The sequence below is a fragment of the Primulina tabacum genome, chromosome 14 (genome assembly GCF_025594145.1).
Source record: "Primulina tabacum isolate GXHZ01 chromosome 14, ASM2559414v2, whole genome shotgun sequence".
Taxonomy (NCBI): domain Eukaryota; kingdom Viridiplantae; phylum Streptophyta; class Magnoliopsida; order Lamiales; family Gesneriaceae; genus Primulina; species Primulina tabacum.
In genome coordinates, this window is record NC_134563.1 from 1,072,936 (window position 1) to 1,090,350 (window position 17,415).

The window sequence follows — 17,415 nt, forward strand, 5'->3', positions numbered from 1 at the left end:
ATTTTTTTCCAAAATTTTTAGAATAAATTTTCTAGCTAAATTGGACTATTAAAATTATTTTATACTACATATAAAATCGAACACTTACTATTTCATGGAAATCTATAGATTATGTGCATCAATTGTAAATAAAAGTGAAATGTAATCAATCCTATAATATTATATTATGACATATGTATATTGTAAGAGTCGGTTTGGTTAGGTGAATAAAGGATGGATTAATAACTAATCATTCATCATCCTGCGTTTGGTTGGAATATTGTATGTTCTTAGTTATCCTATTGGCCCTCATTGGGGCCCGCACTGTACTGACAAAGTGTGTGATGCATTATCACTCTTTGGAGGTGTGATTCTTTGTTCATGTTTATGATTAGAATAGTTTATTACCATTATAACCTGACGTAATTGTTTATAGTTTTTCAACAACTCGTTAATTTTTGAGATAAAATGTGAAATTAAGGTTGAAAGGAAAAAATGATAAATTAATTACAAAAGAAAATGGTTTTCAAAATACTAAAAATAGATATTTTTTAAGCTTAAAAAAATAGATATTTTACTTCACAATATATCACAAAATGTACACATTTTTAAAAAGGTTTAATAATATAACAGTAAGAAAAAATAATAACATATTAAAAATTACAATAATACTAATAAAAATAATATATACGTGATAAGAATAGTAATAAATAATAATAATTTAATAACTATCATATTATTTTAAGAATATATATTTATTAATACTTGAGGCATTTTGGTCATTACAATAAATTTACAAAATTAATCCATCATTTTAAAATCATACCAAACACCATGTTATTTATCCCACCATACTATTAATCCATAACTCTCATTTTTTAATCACTCTAATTATTAATCATTTACTTATCTAATCACACATATCAAACGGAGCCTAAGATATTGTAATTGAAGCAATATTAAAGCATAAAAGTGTCAAACCAACTCTCACAACTTTTGGGATTGTATCATTGTGTCTCTTGGTTGAATCATTGATTCCAAATGCATCTATATCGATTATTTACTAAAAGTTGCATTGTTAATGGACACATTCATTCATGTAAAGACACATTGATTCATGAAATGACACAACTCTCAATTGCAATTCTTGTCTATTTATAAATATATGTTCTCCAATAAAATATGCTTGTTACATTATTGTATTGAAGGGTTTGTTGTATCTTGGGGGTAATTTGCTACCAAAACTCATTAGCAAACTTTGAGAAGTGAGAGCAAATAAAACCTTAAAGGAAAATATTCTTAATACACCTCAAACCCGAGTTTTTCCCTATATTACTTCTTTATTATCTACTTCATATTGTTTTCTCTATATTCACCAACAATCTTTAAGGTTTTATATTAATTTTTGCAATGGTAACCGAAAAGAACAACATGACTTCTTTTCTCAATCCAAATGTTCAACTCGATCGATTCGATGGCACCAACTTCACTCGCTGGAAAGGAAAATTATTTTTTCTACTTACTGTTCTCAAGATTGCATATGTTCTTGATCCAAAGTTGGAGCCACTTCCTGAACCGAAGGATGATGATACTGAAGCAGTCAAGGCTGCACGAAAAAAGTGCGAAGAGGACATGGTGATATGATGTGGTCAAATTCTCATCACACTATCTGACAGACTCTATGATCTCTACAACTCAATTGAATCTCCTGTGAAAATTTGGAATGCACTCGAGTACAAATACAAAACTGAGAAGGAAGGTACCGACAAATTTCTCATCTTAAAATATCTTGAATTTGTCATGACCGATACAAAGTCCGTTCTTGATCAAATACATGAATTGCAACTTATTGTTACCAAGCTTCTTGAGTTAAAAGTAATCATTTCTGAATCATTTCAGGTTGGGACTATTATTGCTAAATTACCCCAAAGTTGGAATGGTTATAGAAAGAAACTTCTGCATAGCAAAGATGACATACCTTTGGAGGATTTGCAAAAGCATTTGAAGATCGAAGAGGAGACTAGATCTCGTGATCCTAAGGGAAATATCCATGAATTATTTAAAGTTAATGTTGCTGAAGCAAGTAAGTTCAAAAAGAATTTCAAAGTAAACAATGATAAAAAGTTCAAGAAGTCGGGAAATGGCCAGAAAAAGTTCTTTGGAAAATATTTTAATTGTGGAAAGAAAAGCCAATGTTGTTGACAATCAACATGAAGATATTTGTGCTATGATCTCGGAAATAGAAATTGACAGTCCAATGATTGGTGGATTGATTCTGGTGCTACCATTCATGTCTGCAACAATAAGAAATTATTATCATCTTATCAAATTGAAAATCAAGAGCAAACAGTTCTCATGGGGAATAATAATACAGCAGTGGTTGCTGGAAAAGGAACGGTGCAAATTATATTTTCATCCGGAAAGAAAATGACTTTAAACAATGTCTATCATGTTCCTGACATTAGAAAAAAATTTTGTATCTGCTAGCCTCATGTGTAAGCATGGATTGAAGGTTGTATTTGAGGGCAACACATGAATCATATCTAAAAATGGGTCTTTTGTAGGAAAAGGTTACCTATGTGATGGAATGTATAAGCTTAGTATCAATGATATTAATAAAACTATTAATTCTGTTTATCTCGTTAACTCTTTTGATGTTTGGCATGCTCGTTTAGCACACTTAAATTTTAGATCTTTGAAATATATGTCTAAACATGGTTTAATTAATTCTAAAGATACAAAATTTGATAACTGTGAAATTTGTATACAAGCAAAAATGACTAAGAAACCATTTCCAAATGCTGAACGAAACACACAAATATTATATATCATTCATACTGATATTTGTGAATACAATGGCATTTTAACTAGAGGAGGACAAATATATTTTATCACTTTCATTGATGATTGTTCTAAGTATGCCTATGTATACTTGATTAGAACAAAAGATGAAGCATTTGATAAGTTTAAACTATTCAAGGCTGAAGTTGAAAATCAAAAGGACAAAAAGATTAAAATTGTTCGAAGTGATAGAGGTGGTGAATATTTTTCAAATGAGTTTGATGTTTTTTTGTGAAAAGCATGGTATTATTCACCAAAAGACCGCATCATATACTCCTCAACAAAATGGTTTGACCGAAAGAAAAATAGAATTTATACGGATATGATTAATTTCATGCTTCTTAATGCTAACTTGCCAAAGAATTTATGGGGAGAGGCCTTACTTACTGCATGTCATGTTCACGATAGAATTACTTCTATAAAAACACATGTTTCTCCTTATGAAATATGGAAAGGAAGAAAACCAAACTTGATGTATTTACGTGTATGGGGTTGTTTGGCCTTTTATAAAATACATGAGGCTAGATCATCAAAGTTAGGTGCAAGAGGAATTAAAAATGTGTTTGTGGGCTATGTTGAAAATTACAGAGCATATAGATTGTTGAACCTTGATTCTAATGTAATTGTGGAATCAATGGATGTTGAATTTATAGAAATTAAATCCAGCTTTCATTCTACCGATGGCTTGGAATTTATTAATCATCAACCATATGAAAATACTCATGGTACATCTACTCACAATAAAAGGAAAGAGTCTATGACATCTTTCGAACCAAGGAGAAGTTAACGTGAAAAGAAAGAAGGAATCTAGGGTCAGAATTTATTTCATCTCAAGCTTTAACTTTTTTTGTTGAATGAGATAGAAATAATGTACTTAATAAACTTCCTTCATTGCTTAATATCGAAGAAGATCCAAAGACACTTACTGAAGTCATATCATCAAGAGATGCCTCCTTTTGGAGAGAGACAATAAATGATGAAATGGATTCAATAATGTCTAAACAAACTTGGATTTTGGTTGACCTTTCTTTGGGATCTAAACCAATAAGCAATAAATGGGTATTTAAGAGAAAGTACAATTCTGACGGGTCTATACAAACCTTCAAGGCTAGATTGGTAGCTAAGGGTTTTAAAAAAATACGTGGTATAGACTATTTCAATACATATGCTCATGTAGCTATATTAACATCCATAAGAGTATTGTTTGTCATAGCTTCTATTTATAAGTTGCATATACATCAAATGGATGTGAATACAGCCTTTCTAAATGATAATTTAAATGAAAAAATATATATGGAGCAACCTGAAGGGTTTATATTACCAGGAAATGAAAAGAAGTTTTGCAAGTTAGTCAAGTCGCTTTATGGATTAAAACAAGCTCCAAAACAGCATGAGAAATTTGATTCCATTATTTTATCTCATGGTTTTAGACACAATAATGCCGATAAATGCATATATTCAAAATTTACATGTGATTTTGAAGTTAGTTTATGTTTATATGTTGATGACTTGCTTATCTTTGGAACTAATATGCAAGGGGTAAAAGATACTAAGAAGTATTTGATTTCACAATTCAAAATGAAAAATCTTGGTGAGATAGATACTATCTTAGGTATAAAAGTGAAAAAAAATAGTGGGGGTTACTCGTTATGTCAATCTCATTATGTTGAGAAGATGCTTCTTAAATTCAATCATTTAAAATTTAAAGAAGCTAATACCCCGTATGATACTAGTATGAAATTACTAGAGAATTCAGGCCGAGCAGTAGCACAACTAGAATATGCTAGTGTGATTGGTAGCTTGACGTACGCTACACATTGTACGAGGCCAGACATAGCATTTCCAGCATGCAAAATGTCAAGATTCACGAGTAACCCAAGTCTTGACCATTGTAATGCAATTGGTAGAATAATTGGTTATCTTAAAAGAACTATAAATTTGAGTTTGCATTATAATGATTATCATACGGTACCAGAAGGATACACGGATGCCAGTTGGATAAATAATGTTGGCGAAAATAAATCCACAACTGGCTGGATTTTTATAATTTCAGGAGGTGCGGTATCTTAGGCTTCCAAGAAACAAACATGTATAACTCACTCAACAATGGAAAGTGAGTTTATGGCACTAGCTGCTGCAGGAAAAGAACCAGAATGGCTGAGAAATCTGTCATACGATATTGAGTTTTTGGCCACAACCGATGCCATCTATTTCTTTATATTGTGATAGTGAAGCTACATTGTCTAGAGCTTATAACAAAGTCTATAACGGAAAGTCTAGAAATATTAGCTCGAGACATGAATATGTGAAACAATTGATAACAGATGGTGTTATCAATGTGGTTTATGTTAGGACCAATAAGAATCTAGCATATCCCTTGACAAAAGGTCTTTCGAGAGACTTAGTCAAGGAAACATCTAATGGAATGAGATTGAAACCTTTTGAAAGAATCACCGGTGATGGTAACCCGACTATGTAATAGTTATACCGCTATTCCATAGTTAAATGGGTAAGAACAAGTCACTGTTATGTGATCGATTGACACCGAGAAATTTATTAGTCCCTTCTAGGATGCTTGGTGTAAATAGTTATGTGGTTGAGGTTGAGTACATGGTATTCTTAATGAAGTTCAATTAAGACATAATTTGAAACTTCACCTATGAACATAAGAAATGGTGTCGTTTCTAACAAGAGAGTGGTTTAGTATTGTAAATGTTCATGAATCCAAGATCGAGCACAATGCCATCAGTAGTGCTAAATGTTTTGAACATATTTGAAATCTGAGATAGTTCATATGTGGTGTATTTCCGGTATTTTCTCATGAGACGAAGTTTAAAGCAAATGCTCACTATCAACTTGCAAAATACTTTGAAGTAATTCACTAATTGAAGGTTAAAATCGAGAGATTCCTTCTTGTATGTGTGAATCTATCAGAATTAATATGGAGAAAATATTACAATCTAGTGGGGGATTGTAAGAGATTGTAATTGAAGCAACATTAAAGCATAAAAGTGTCAAATCAACTCTCACAACTTTTGGGTTGTAATCATTGTGTCTCTTGGTTGTATCATTGATTCCAAAAGCATCTATATCAATTATTTACTAAAAATTGCATTGTTAATGGACACATTCATTCATGGAAAGACACAACTCTCCATTGCAATTCTTGTCTATCTATAAATATATGTTCTCCAATACAATATGCTTGCTAGATTATTGTATTGAAGGGTTTGTTGTATCTTGGGGGTAATTTGCTACCAAAACTCATCAGCAAACTTTGAGAAGTGAGAGCAAATAAAACCTTAAAAGAAAGTATTTCTAATACGTCTCAAACCCGAGTTTTTCCCTACACTACTTCTTTATTCTCTATTGCATACTGTTTTCTCTATATTCACCAACATATATTATATAAACTTAGAGTATACCCAAAAATAATTCGTAATTATTTAACTATTTCAATATCCCTATGAATTAGGGACAACTTATTGAGTTAACTTGTCCTCTTTTGAAAATGTGAATTTTTTTTGGAAAAATTCATTCAAAATAGAAAAACTAATTATTGGCTAAAAGCAACTGCTAATGGTAAATTGGTTAAAAAGCTCAATCAAAATTTTCACTAGTCCCACGATTTTAATTTCATTAATATTTTGTTTTTCTTTTTTATTTTTTTCTATGTCAGTTCTTGATAATATGAAACATATGATTAAGTACTTAATCAATGTAGTGCTAGAGATCTCATATCAATATTTGGAGTTGAACATAATCTAAGAATTATTTTAGCAGAATATTTTAACATGTGAAAATAACTTTTTTTGGTCTATTAAATTGCATATCTTGGGTTGTTGTCTACTAAATTTTCAAATTTTTGGTTTTTGTGCACTAGTTTTTAAGTTTTTTAGTTGTGAGCCATATTTTTTTGTTGAATGTTTACGTGTCACAAAAAAATAAAGCACCAAAAAATTATGATATACACCAAAAAATACTGACATGACATTGAAAATTGCTTGCTTTTTCAATGTCAAATCAACAATTGGATCAAAATAACCTAAAATTTAAATTTAGTATACCAAAATCAAATTTTGAAAATTTAATAAACCAAATCTCCAAAATTAGACAAGTAAATCATTTTACCTTCTAATATTTGATATTTTTGTTCCTCTCTTAAACATGCATGCATTTTCTGGTTTCAACAATATTAGACATATGTCACAACAAAGAGGAAGATGGACCCACCTTTTCTGGTTATAAATATAGTGTTTGTGAAAATAGTAGTATCTCACACAGCGTTCAGTGACTTTTTACAATATCAAAAATCATAAAGCAAAATCAAAAACATCCGTAAGAAAGTTGATAACCATAGTAGATGTTTTTGTATACCCATGATTTGCGCATATAGGATGTTGGTCTAACGTGCGACAATCTGAGATAATTAACATGAAAATAAATAATAAATTAGATACTGAGATTTACGTGTAAAACTCCTAAAAATTATTAAGGTAAAAACCATGGACAAAATGAAAATAATTATATTATAATATTTTACGGTGTACAACCACTCACTGTGTTTCCAAAGAGAATACACGCTCTCTTAATACAGGAGAACAAAACACATCACAAATGTTATAGAACTAAGCACTCAAATGCTATACGATGAGAGAAAACTCGAAGAATGGATGATTTCAGAATGAGTAGAGGGAGCTCTAGAAAACACTCAATGCATTTCAGAATGAGGGGAGAGAAAACGCATAAAAAGCGTGCCTTCCGTCTTCAAATTCTGTTGCAGCTCGTTTTGTCAAATTCTAGCCAACTATTGTTGAATGCTACCATCAAATAAATGCATGTGTCAATAAATGCATTTTCTGTACATTTCTTTGCCTACTTTTGTTGACTAAAATAACCAACTACGTTTGCCGACATAGGATATTTCAACTGACGCGGGAACTTGGTCACTGCTTCGATGGTGAAACAGTTGAATGGATCCTAGTCCTACGCTAAGCAGAGCATTCAATTATGCAGCCACCGGAACTCCCGCCCTTCTCGCAAAAACTACATGTTCTTCATCTGGAGTACTCCCACCGAATAGTGAAGCAGTCTCCATACTAATGCCTGAAACAACTAAGGCGGCCGACTCGATGGAGGTCATGCATGGTCGGGACAAGCTCATGTTGACCCCGAACCGTGGATTGTCACTATCGTCACTAGTGGAAGCCCCTCCAAGTGGATAACTCTGTATGGATTTTGTTGTATAATTTAAATTTTGGATATTCAAAATAAGGAAACTGATTAAATAATATTTATTAAAAATCAAGCCGAATTGAATTAAAAAAATTGATTATTCATGAGTTAATGTATCCCGAACTAAACTGATTGTCAAAGTAAAACTGATCTTATTAATACTAACTGATGTCAAGAATAATTGTTGGAAGATAGCTGATTCAAGGGTCACTAGTTGAAGGAAAAATGATGACCCTACTTAACTGAATCTGTCAGGCTTTGTAATGGACATTCTCTTAAGCTTTCTAAATCATTCTTTAAGAATATGAGTCCAACCAATAGATCAAATAATATCGTATAACAGTTTTATCAGTCCATTAGAATGTCAGAGTTCATATGCACTACCTAAAGTATACTATATGTCAGAAAGAACAATGAATGACACAACGACCTCTCGATTTGAGAACAACTATCATATTCAAAAATATCGACCATTGGAATCGAAGCCTATAAATAGATCGGTTGGATGAACTTTCAAGCTTTCCCAACTTTTTGAATCATCAAGTATTATCAAAATTTTTGAGAGCCTAATTGATCGAGCAAAAATTCACCACATATCTTATTATATATGATCATTTAAAAAAAATTTGTGATTAATATTTTGTTGAGAAATAATTGTAATTGACAATAAAATTCTTACTAATCATTTTGTTTAAGTTTGTGAATATACTAAGGGTTTTAGTTAGACATTGTTAAGTCCTGTTAAAGTGGGCATTTGCAAACTGTTGTAATTGTCAAAGTCTTTTAGTAAAAAGACTTAAGCAAAGAAGAAGGGATGGCGTATGAGTTATTCAAATTTCCGACATCCAGAAACAAATCTTTATATTTACATTTTATTTACCTTTTTTTTAGCTTTCATTTGACAACCAAATTGTTATTTACTTCAGCAATTTATGTGTTCAAATCGTGTCAATGAGCTTCTTTCAGCTAGAATCGAGGATGTTTATTAACCAAGTCATATGCTGTAAAGAGTTGCTGAAAAGATTCGGAATAGAAACTTGCTCTGATATAGCAATCCATATGAGTTTATCAGTTAAGCTTGATAAATACGAATGGGTAATAGATGTCGAAGTAACAATGTATCGAAGTTTAATAGGTTCTTTATTATTCCTAACTGTCTAAGATGCGTTGTGCTTTCATCTTTTATATTTTTGTCGAAATCGGCCTAGCGCATGTGCATTATGGGTAGTGCGGGTGCGCTTGAAAGGCAGAGCAGTTGAGCTATACTTTCTACTCGTCTTCATGATTTTTCCGACAATAAGCACGGGTGTGCTTGCTTTTCTGCCCAAGACCATAAATTTTCTCCTCCTTCACTTCGTGCTCTTATTTTCTATGTTCTTGTCCTCTTTTAGCCCTTAAAATATTACAACAACTGATCGTTGCTTTAATTCCTGCAAACGACATAACAAACAGAAAGAAGCATAACAGAGATTCAAAACTAACATAATTCCTGTTAATTGTTATCATAATATAAGTGCAAAAATCGCATTTATCAATCACTATTTTCAAATTTGTTTCACTTGAAATCTTTAAAAAAATGTTATTTGTTTTCTCCGTTAACACACTTTTTTTTTTTTATCTAAAATGAATAAAAAGTTAAATAATTGGCATAATATATATTGTGGTCATCTATATCACAATTCACAATAATTTCTTTCAATATCTTTTGTATCTTACAGCATAATATGTTCCAAATTTAAAACTTCACTCTCCAAACTTATCAAAGATGTTTTGTTCCATAATTTATATCTTATTATTTGAATAAAATTGTGAGAGGCCAAATAATTGGGATAATTACTCAGGCATTATTATCAAAATATCATTTATATATTAACTAATAGTTCTTTTTTCTTGATAAACTTCTTGAATATGTAGACTTATTCAAAATATATATAGCATATTTTCAATAATTAATTTTCAAAGTGAAAATTCTAAAATAGTTGTACAAATATTCAAATATATATTATTATTTTAACAAATATGTTCAGATGTCTCTCATTATCTCTAAAAAAAGATATGATATTTTATAATTTTTGTCATATCTTAATAATGTAGTTTTTTTATTTTTAAAGAGTCATCTAGGTCAATTTGTCAGCCTTTTTTTAAAATATATACAATAAAAAACAAATTGACAATTCATAATGAAAACTTTATCAATCCCTACACTTTCATATTTTGTATAATATAATAAATATATTTTACTATTTATTATTGTATAAAATTTATCTAATAGATGACTTGACATGAAATATTATTTTTATTTTAAATAATATAAATTATATTTTAATACATTTATAATTTCTACTCCAAATTACCATATATTTATTTTTAACTTTTTAGAATTCTAATGCGATGCACGATACGATTAAATACAAATTTTATTATTTTAAAATAAATATGTATTATGTTTAATTTTAATCATTACATAAACCTATCTAGCAGACGTTCACTTAGAATTGGACTCTTTTTTATAAACATTAGACATATGTATTATGTTTTCCTATTTTTTCCCTTATCGTAGTAATTTAGTTTAGAAAAACATCATCACCTATTTTTTAAGATTCGTTTGAAATATATATAAATTAAGGACAAAGTTGATAATTTACACTGTAAAAATTTCTTCATGGTCCACAAAACTCATTTGTTCCTTGGCCATGATGCATATAAGTATGCTATTGTCCTTGTTCACTCTTAGGTCCAAAAAAAATATGAATTTTTGGATATACATTTAAGGAAATGACCTGAGCAGAGGCGGAGGTACATGCAATGATACAGGGGCTTTTGCTAGGGTGGCCCAATTTTTTTTAAAAAATTATATGTAAATTTTGTATAATTTTGAAATAATATGATATTAGCTCGGGTAAATCAATTTAAAATATTACAAGATTCTAGAGTTTAAAATTCTAGCTCGGTCAGTACCATATTTTTGGCTCCGCCACTGGCCCTGAGAGAAGGTTGAACTCAACCGTCAACGACCCATCTTTCCCTTCCGATTCATGCTTTCATAAGGGTAATATCAGATATTAATTATTGTTGCCTATAGTCCTTTGAAAAAATATATGAACCTCATATAGGGTATTATCTTAAGGTTACATCCAACGATCTTTATTTATTCTTAGGTCCACAAAAAATATGGAATGTGGGATATACATTTAGGGCAATGCTCTAAGGGTGAGTTGAACTCAATCGTCAACGACTCATCTCTCTCTTCTGGTTCATGTTACCAAAAGGGCAGTACCCGATATTACATCCAATGATCCAAAATTATTGTTGCATATGGAATCAACTGATGAAAAAAGATATGAACCACATATATATATATATATATATATATAAAATAATTATGGACAATTGGATATGTAATGTGACCTCGTTACCTCTTCCTTTACCATGTTTTTATCCATTATTAATTTCTCTTTTCCCTTGTTTTTTGCGTTTTCTTTTTTAGATTAATATCCATTGCTAGCTATGACCAAGTGATTTTCTTCTTTAATTTTCATTACGTCTTACAAGTTCCGTGAGTTTAATTTGCCGAAGCCATCCATAAAAATTTATTAAATGCACTTTCAATGAAAATAACAATTAATTTGAGAAGGATTGAATTGAAACTAATGAAAACCCTAAAAATTATTTCTTGCAAATTGAAGATTTAAGTTTGAAATACTTCGTCATGCAATTCTCGGATTGTAAAGAGCATCCATAAACTTCTAGCGGAGAGAGCACCCTGATTTCTTTGACTTTTTTTAAACTTTTTAAAATAAAATAATTATTAATATATATATATATATATATATATATATATTGTATAATATTCAATGGTAAAGAGACGATCAATTATTTAATTCAAATTTATTGTCTTTATTAATATTACTTTTTAACTTTAATAAAAAGCAAAATCGCAGTTTTAAATGTTGTAAACTACACCTCTCCCTGAGAAAAAATAATAAATTCGACCCTTTTCTTCTTTCTGTGTTCTTTAGAATTCAAATTCCTTCTTTAATTTGTTTTAGGGATCGGAGAATTTATAGATTTTATTGTTTATAAATTACGTTTCTTTTAACATTCAAATTTCTTCTAATCCATTTTGAATGTATGATATCATTTCACAACGAAGACCAAAGGATACCCCATACGTCCGACCCGACCAGGATACAATCCGAACCGATCAAGATCCGAGTCCATTTACAGAAGTTGATAATCCCATATTCAACATATATATTTAGACCACAGGGTAAGGACTCAAGATCTTATACGAGAGCCGATTTGTTCTCTGCTCAGGAAAAAGGACACAAGATGAAAATGCCCGAGCAACGGAGCTCGGAGCATGATCGTGCAAGCGGAGCTCAATCAAATAATTATGACGGTAAATACACAGCTTTATCTATGCAAAATACCTGGTCAAACCTCATTGTAAAGAAAATTTTCTCACGATATCGTGATACATTTAAAATTCATAATATGCTAAAGATAAAGATTGATCGGTACAAATCTTGCTATGAATATGGTTTGTCACCGACTTGTCTTAGTAAGAGTTTTTATCCTACAAGATATTTAGCTCATCTTAACTCTATAAATATTAGGTACTTTCCAAGGGTTTATACATTCACTCATTGTTTTCACTAGCTCTATTTTTCTATCGCACTTAAGTTTTTGGTCTCAGTACTGACTTAAGTATATATCGAAAAGATAATGCCCAAAACACTTCCGGTTACCCTTTCGATGTCCTCTAACTTTTGTCCGTCCGTGCAGATTCGAGTTGAACAGTACGTCGTTCGAAGAGCTGAACTCGAAGAAGTATTGAACTCACCAGACCAAACTCAATATATGTTTTTTTGATATCATCTATATCATTTCACAACGAAGACCAAATGGTAGGGAAGTTGCGTCCATGGTGGCTTGTGTTAGAAAAATTGCTAAAACAACAGTAACGTAGAAACGAACTTGTACGTAGAGATAAAGCAATAACCAAGAAAAGTGTGATGTTCACAGTATGACTATTGTGTAAAAGAAAGCAAAACCAAACCTGAGGCCTATAGCGTGTACAGTTTCCTTAAAACAGATTCGCCCTCTCCGATATGTGTTTCGAGGTTTCAGCGGACGTCTGTTTCCCAGGATACAACGGAACAACCAGTAGTGACTTAGCACGAGACACTATTACGGCGAACTGAAAACGTACATTTACTTTATCACCGAGATTTAATGGAGGCCAAATGGAAAGATAACAATATGTAATGCAAGAGAGTGCTTGAAGGAGATAAAATTTTCATGTGTATGAAATGAGAAAATGAACACACTATTTGTAAGCCTCAAAATGCACACCAAGAGTCATGCAAGATTAATTAACTCAATTAATCTTCTCATTAACTCAAGAATATGAAGAGCCAAAACTCTTCAATTAACTCAAGAATGTGTAGAGCCAAAAGACACTCCCACATTCATGAGACATAATTTTTTATTCAACCTCTAAATTTTATTAAAATTTTCAACAATCTCCCACATGAATGAAAATTGATACGAATCTTGGTGACAAAGTTCTACAGTTGAATCATGCATAGGATAGGTAGGTGTTACCCTTTGAACCTTCCTTTATGGAATATATTTGCTTTACTAGCTGACCAGTAGACATGATGTCCTTGAACTGATCTGCCGTTTATGTAAATTATGATATACTTCACACAAGACTCTCCCTGATACTATTCAGTTCTCATGGTTGTGTTCGTTTTGGGCATGAACACATGCCTGGTCCTAGCGAGATGGTCTAGAATTGAGCCTTACAATTCCTTCGAAGCGGCCCCACTTCTCTCTCACATAGGTGATTCTATATTGCTTCTTATCAGAATCATTAAAAGTCGTAAGCTTATCCTCAACATTCACTGTTTCATAATAGGAATGGACTAGGAATAACCCCCACAGTGATATATCAAATCAGTGCGATTAGGTTGTCCTATTGAACCTAGTTCTTGGGATCTCCAGTCAGCGTAGGTTGGGTTTTCCTTCACACCAATTTATTCTATAGGCTTGAGCCACATTCTCCTTGACATTTTCGCAACTAACTCTCTGTGTAATCCCTTGGTTAGCGGATCCGCTATATTATCATTTGACTTTACATAGTCAACAGAGATAACTCCAGTTGAGAGTAGTTGTCTAATGGTATTGTGTCTACGACGTATATGCCTAGACTTACCATTATACATTTTATTTTGTGTCCTTCCAATTGCAGATTGGCTATCGCAATGTATGCATATAGCCGGCACTGATTTTTCCCATCCTGGAACATCTTCTAAGAAGTGACGCAGCCATTCAGCCTCTTCAGCACACTTATCAAGAGCTATAAACTCAGATTCCATCGTGGATCTGGCTATTACAGTTTGTTTAGAAGATTTCACGCAATTGATGCACCTGCTAAAGTGAATACAAATCCACTTGCATATTTTGAGTCTTTCATATCAGATATCCAATTTGCATCGCTGCATCCTTCAATAACAGCAGGATATCTGGTATAGTACAGCCCATGATTACGAGTGTACCTTAAGTATCTTAGCAATCTGATAATTGCTTTCCAGTGTTCAATTCATGGATACTCGTAAATCTACTCAATTTACTTACTGCATAAGCTATGTCTGGTCTTGTACAACTCATTAAGTACATCAGACTTCCAATGAATCGAGAATATTCTAATTGAGACATACTCTCACCTCGATTCTTTGATAGATGCTGACTGATATCTATCGAGGTTCTAGCCAATGCAGAGTCATCCTTATTGAATTTCTCAAATATTTTGTCAACATAATGTGACTGACTTAGAACTAGCCCTTCTGATGTTCTATGAATTTTAATTCCAAGGATTACATCAGCTAAGCCCAAATCTTTCATGTCAAATCTTGAGTTCAATAACTTCTTGGTGGATTTGATCATCTTATCATTACTACCAATGATAAGTATGTCATCTACGTAAAGACATAAAATGACATATCCATTTTCAGTGGTTTTTATGTATACACATTTGTCACATTCACTGAATTTAAATCCACATTCCTTTGGCGCTTGTTTTAAGTCATACAGAGACTTCACCAGTTTACAAACCTTGTTTTCTTGCCCAGTCGCAGAAAATCCTTCAGGTTGTTCCATGTAAATTTTCTCTTCTAAATCTCCATTTAGAAAAGCTGTCTTTACGTCCATTTGGTGTACTTCCAGATTCCGCAAGGCGGCAATCGCAAGTATCACACGAATAAAGGTTATTCTCGATACAGGAGAATATGTGTCAAAGTAATCAAGCCCTTCACGTTGATGGTAACCTTTAATTATCAATCTGGCTTTATACTTATCTATGGTTCCATCTGATTTCATTTTCCTTTTGAAAACCCATTTACATCCTAGTGGTTTGCTTCTCGGAGGAAGATTTACTAATTCCCAATGTATGGTTTTGTAAAATGTATTCCATTTCGGAATTAATAGCCTCTTTCCATATAGGTCCATCAGATGAACTGATTGCTTCATTGAAGCTTTGAGGTTCACTTTCCATCATGAAAGTGATGAAATCCGGACTAAAGGATTTCTCAGTCCTAGCTCTCTTACTACGTCTAGGTTCAATATCTTGATCAAGCTCTTGTTCTTTATCAATTGTCTCGTACAATCTTTTGGATGAACTTGGTTCTTCCTTAGATTTGTATGGAAACATGTGTTCAAAGAACGAAGCATTTCTTGAATCCATTATCGTATTCTTGTGAATATCAGGTATTTGAGATTCATGTACAAGAAAACGATACGCGGTACTGTTTTGAGCATATCCAATGAAAATGCAATCAACAGTTTTGGGTCCTATCTTTACTTTCTTTGGAATGGGTACTGTTACCTTAGCAAGACACCCCCACACTCGCAAGTATTGGTAGGAAGGACTTCTACCTTCCCATGAATCGTATGGACTTTTATCTTTCTTCTTTCGGGGCACCTTATTTAAAAGGTAATTTTCTATTAGAACAGCTTCTCCCCACATGTTCTGTGGTAAACCAGAACTTGATAACAACGCATTCATCATTTCTTTCAAGGTGCGATTCTTTCTCTCTGCAATGCCATTTTGCTAATGAGAATAAGGTGCAGTTTTTTCATGTTTGATACCGTGTTGAGCACAAAACTCAGCAAATGGTGATTCATATTCACCTCCACGATCAATTCTTAGCACCTTAATTTTCTTGTTAAGTTGGTTTTCAACTTCACTTTTGTAGTGGACAAAATTTTCAATTGCTTCATCCTTACTTTTAAGAAGATACACATAACAAAACTTTGTGCTATCGTCAACAAAAGTAATGAAGTATTTATTTTCACCACGTGTTTGCACACCTTTTAAATCACATATATCACCGTGAATTAGATCAAGTGGTTCACTATTTATTTTTATTTTTTTTGGAAGGAGAAAATTTCTCCTTTTCGAGCTTTGACCATGCTCGACAACATTTGCCTTGGCAGCAACTGGAGAAAACAATCGTCTTTCAGAACTCTTGTTGTCTTCCTCAATACGAAGTCGAACAATGAGTTCTTCAACATTCATCTCCTTTCGTTTGTATTTTAAATAGATTTCGAAATCCTTCCAGGCTGGTGGTAGCTTTTCAACAATAGCAACCACTTGGAATGATTCGCTCAAAGTCATCCCCTCACCGTGAATCTCGTGAAGAATCACTTGGAGTTCTTGAACTTGACTGATAACCGGCTTTGAATCCACCATATTAAAGTCCAGAAAGCGGCCAACAAGAAACTTCTTGGCCCCGGCATCCTCGATTTTGTACTTTCTGTCAAGGGATTCCCACAACTCTTTAGTCGTTTTCTTTTCGCAAAACACGTTGTAGAGCGAATCGGCCCATCCGTTTAGTACATAGTTTCGGCATAAGAAATCGGAATGATTCCATGCCTCCACAGCACTAACAGATTCAACATCTCCCTCACCCTCCTCGAGTTTAGGAGCATCCTCAGACAGGAATCTGGCCAGGTTCAGCATCGTCAAGTAGAACAACATCTTCTGCTGCCACCTTTTGAAGTCCACACCAGTGAACTTTTCAGGTTTTTCGCCATGACTGGCTGGGACCGCAACCACAGCAGCACGTGGGGTAACATGAGAGACAACTTGTGCCACAGTAGGGACAACATAACCAGTTTCCTTTTGCACGCTGGTTTCAGTAGTCATATCTGAAACAAACCACGTAATGAGTAATCTGTTTTAAGTTTGTTAGAAAAATTGCTAAAACAATAGTAGCGTAGAAACGAACTTGTAGAGATAAAGCAATAACCAAAAAAAGTGTGATGTTCACAGTATGACTATTGTGTAAAAGA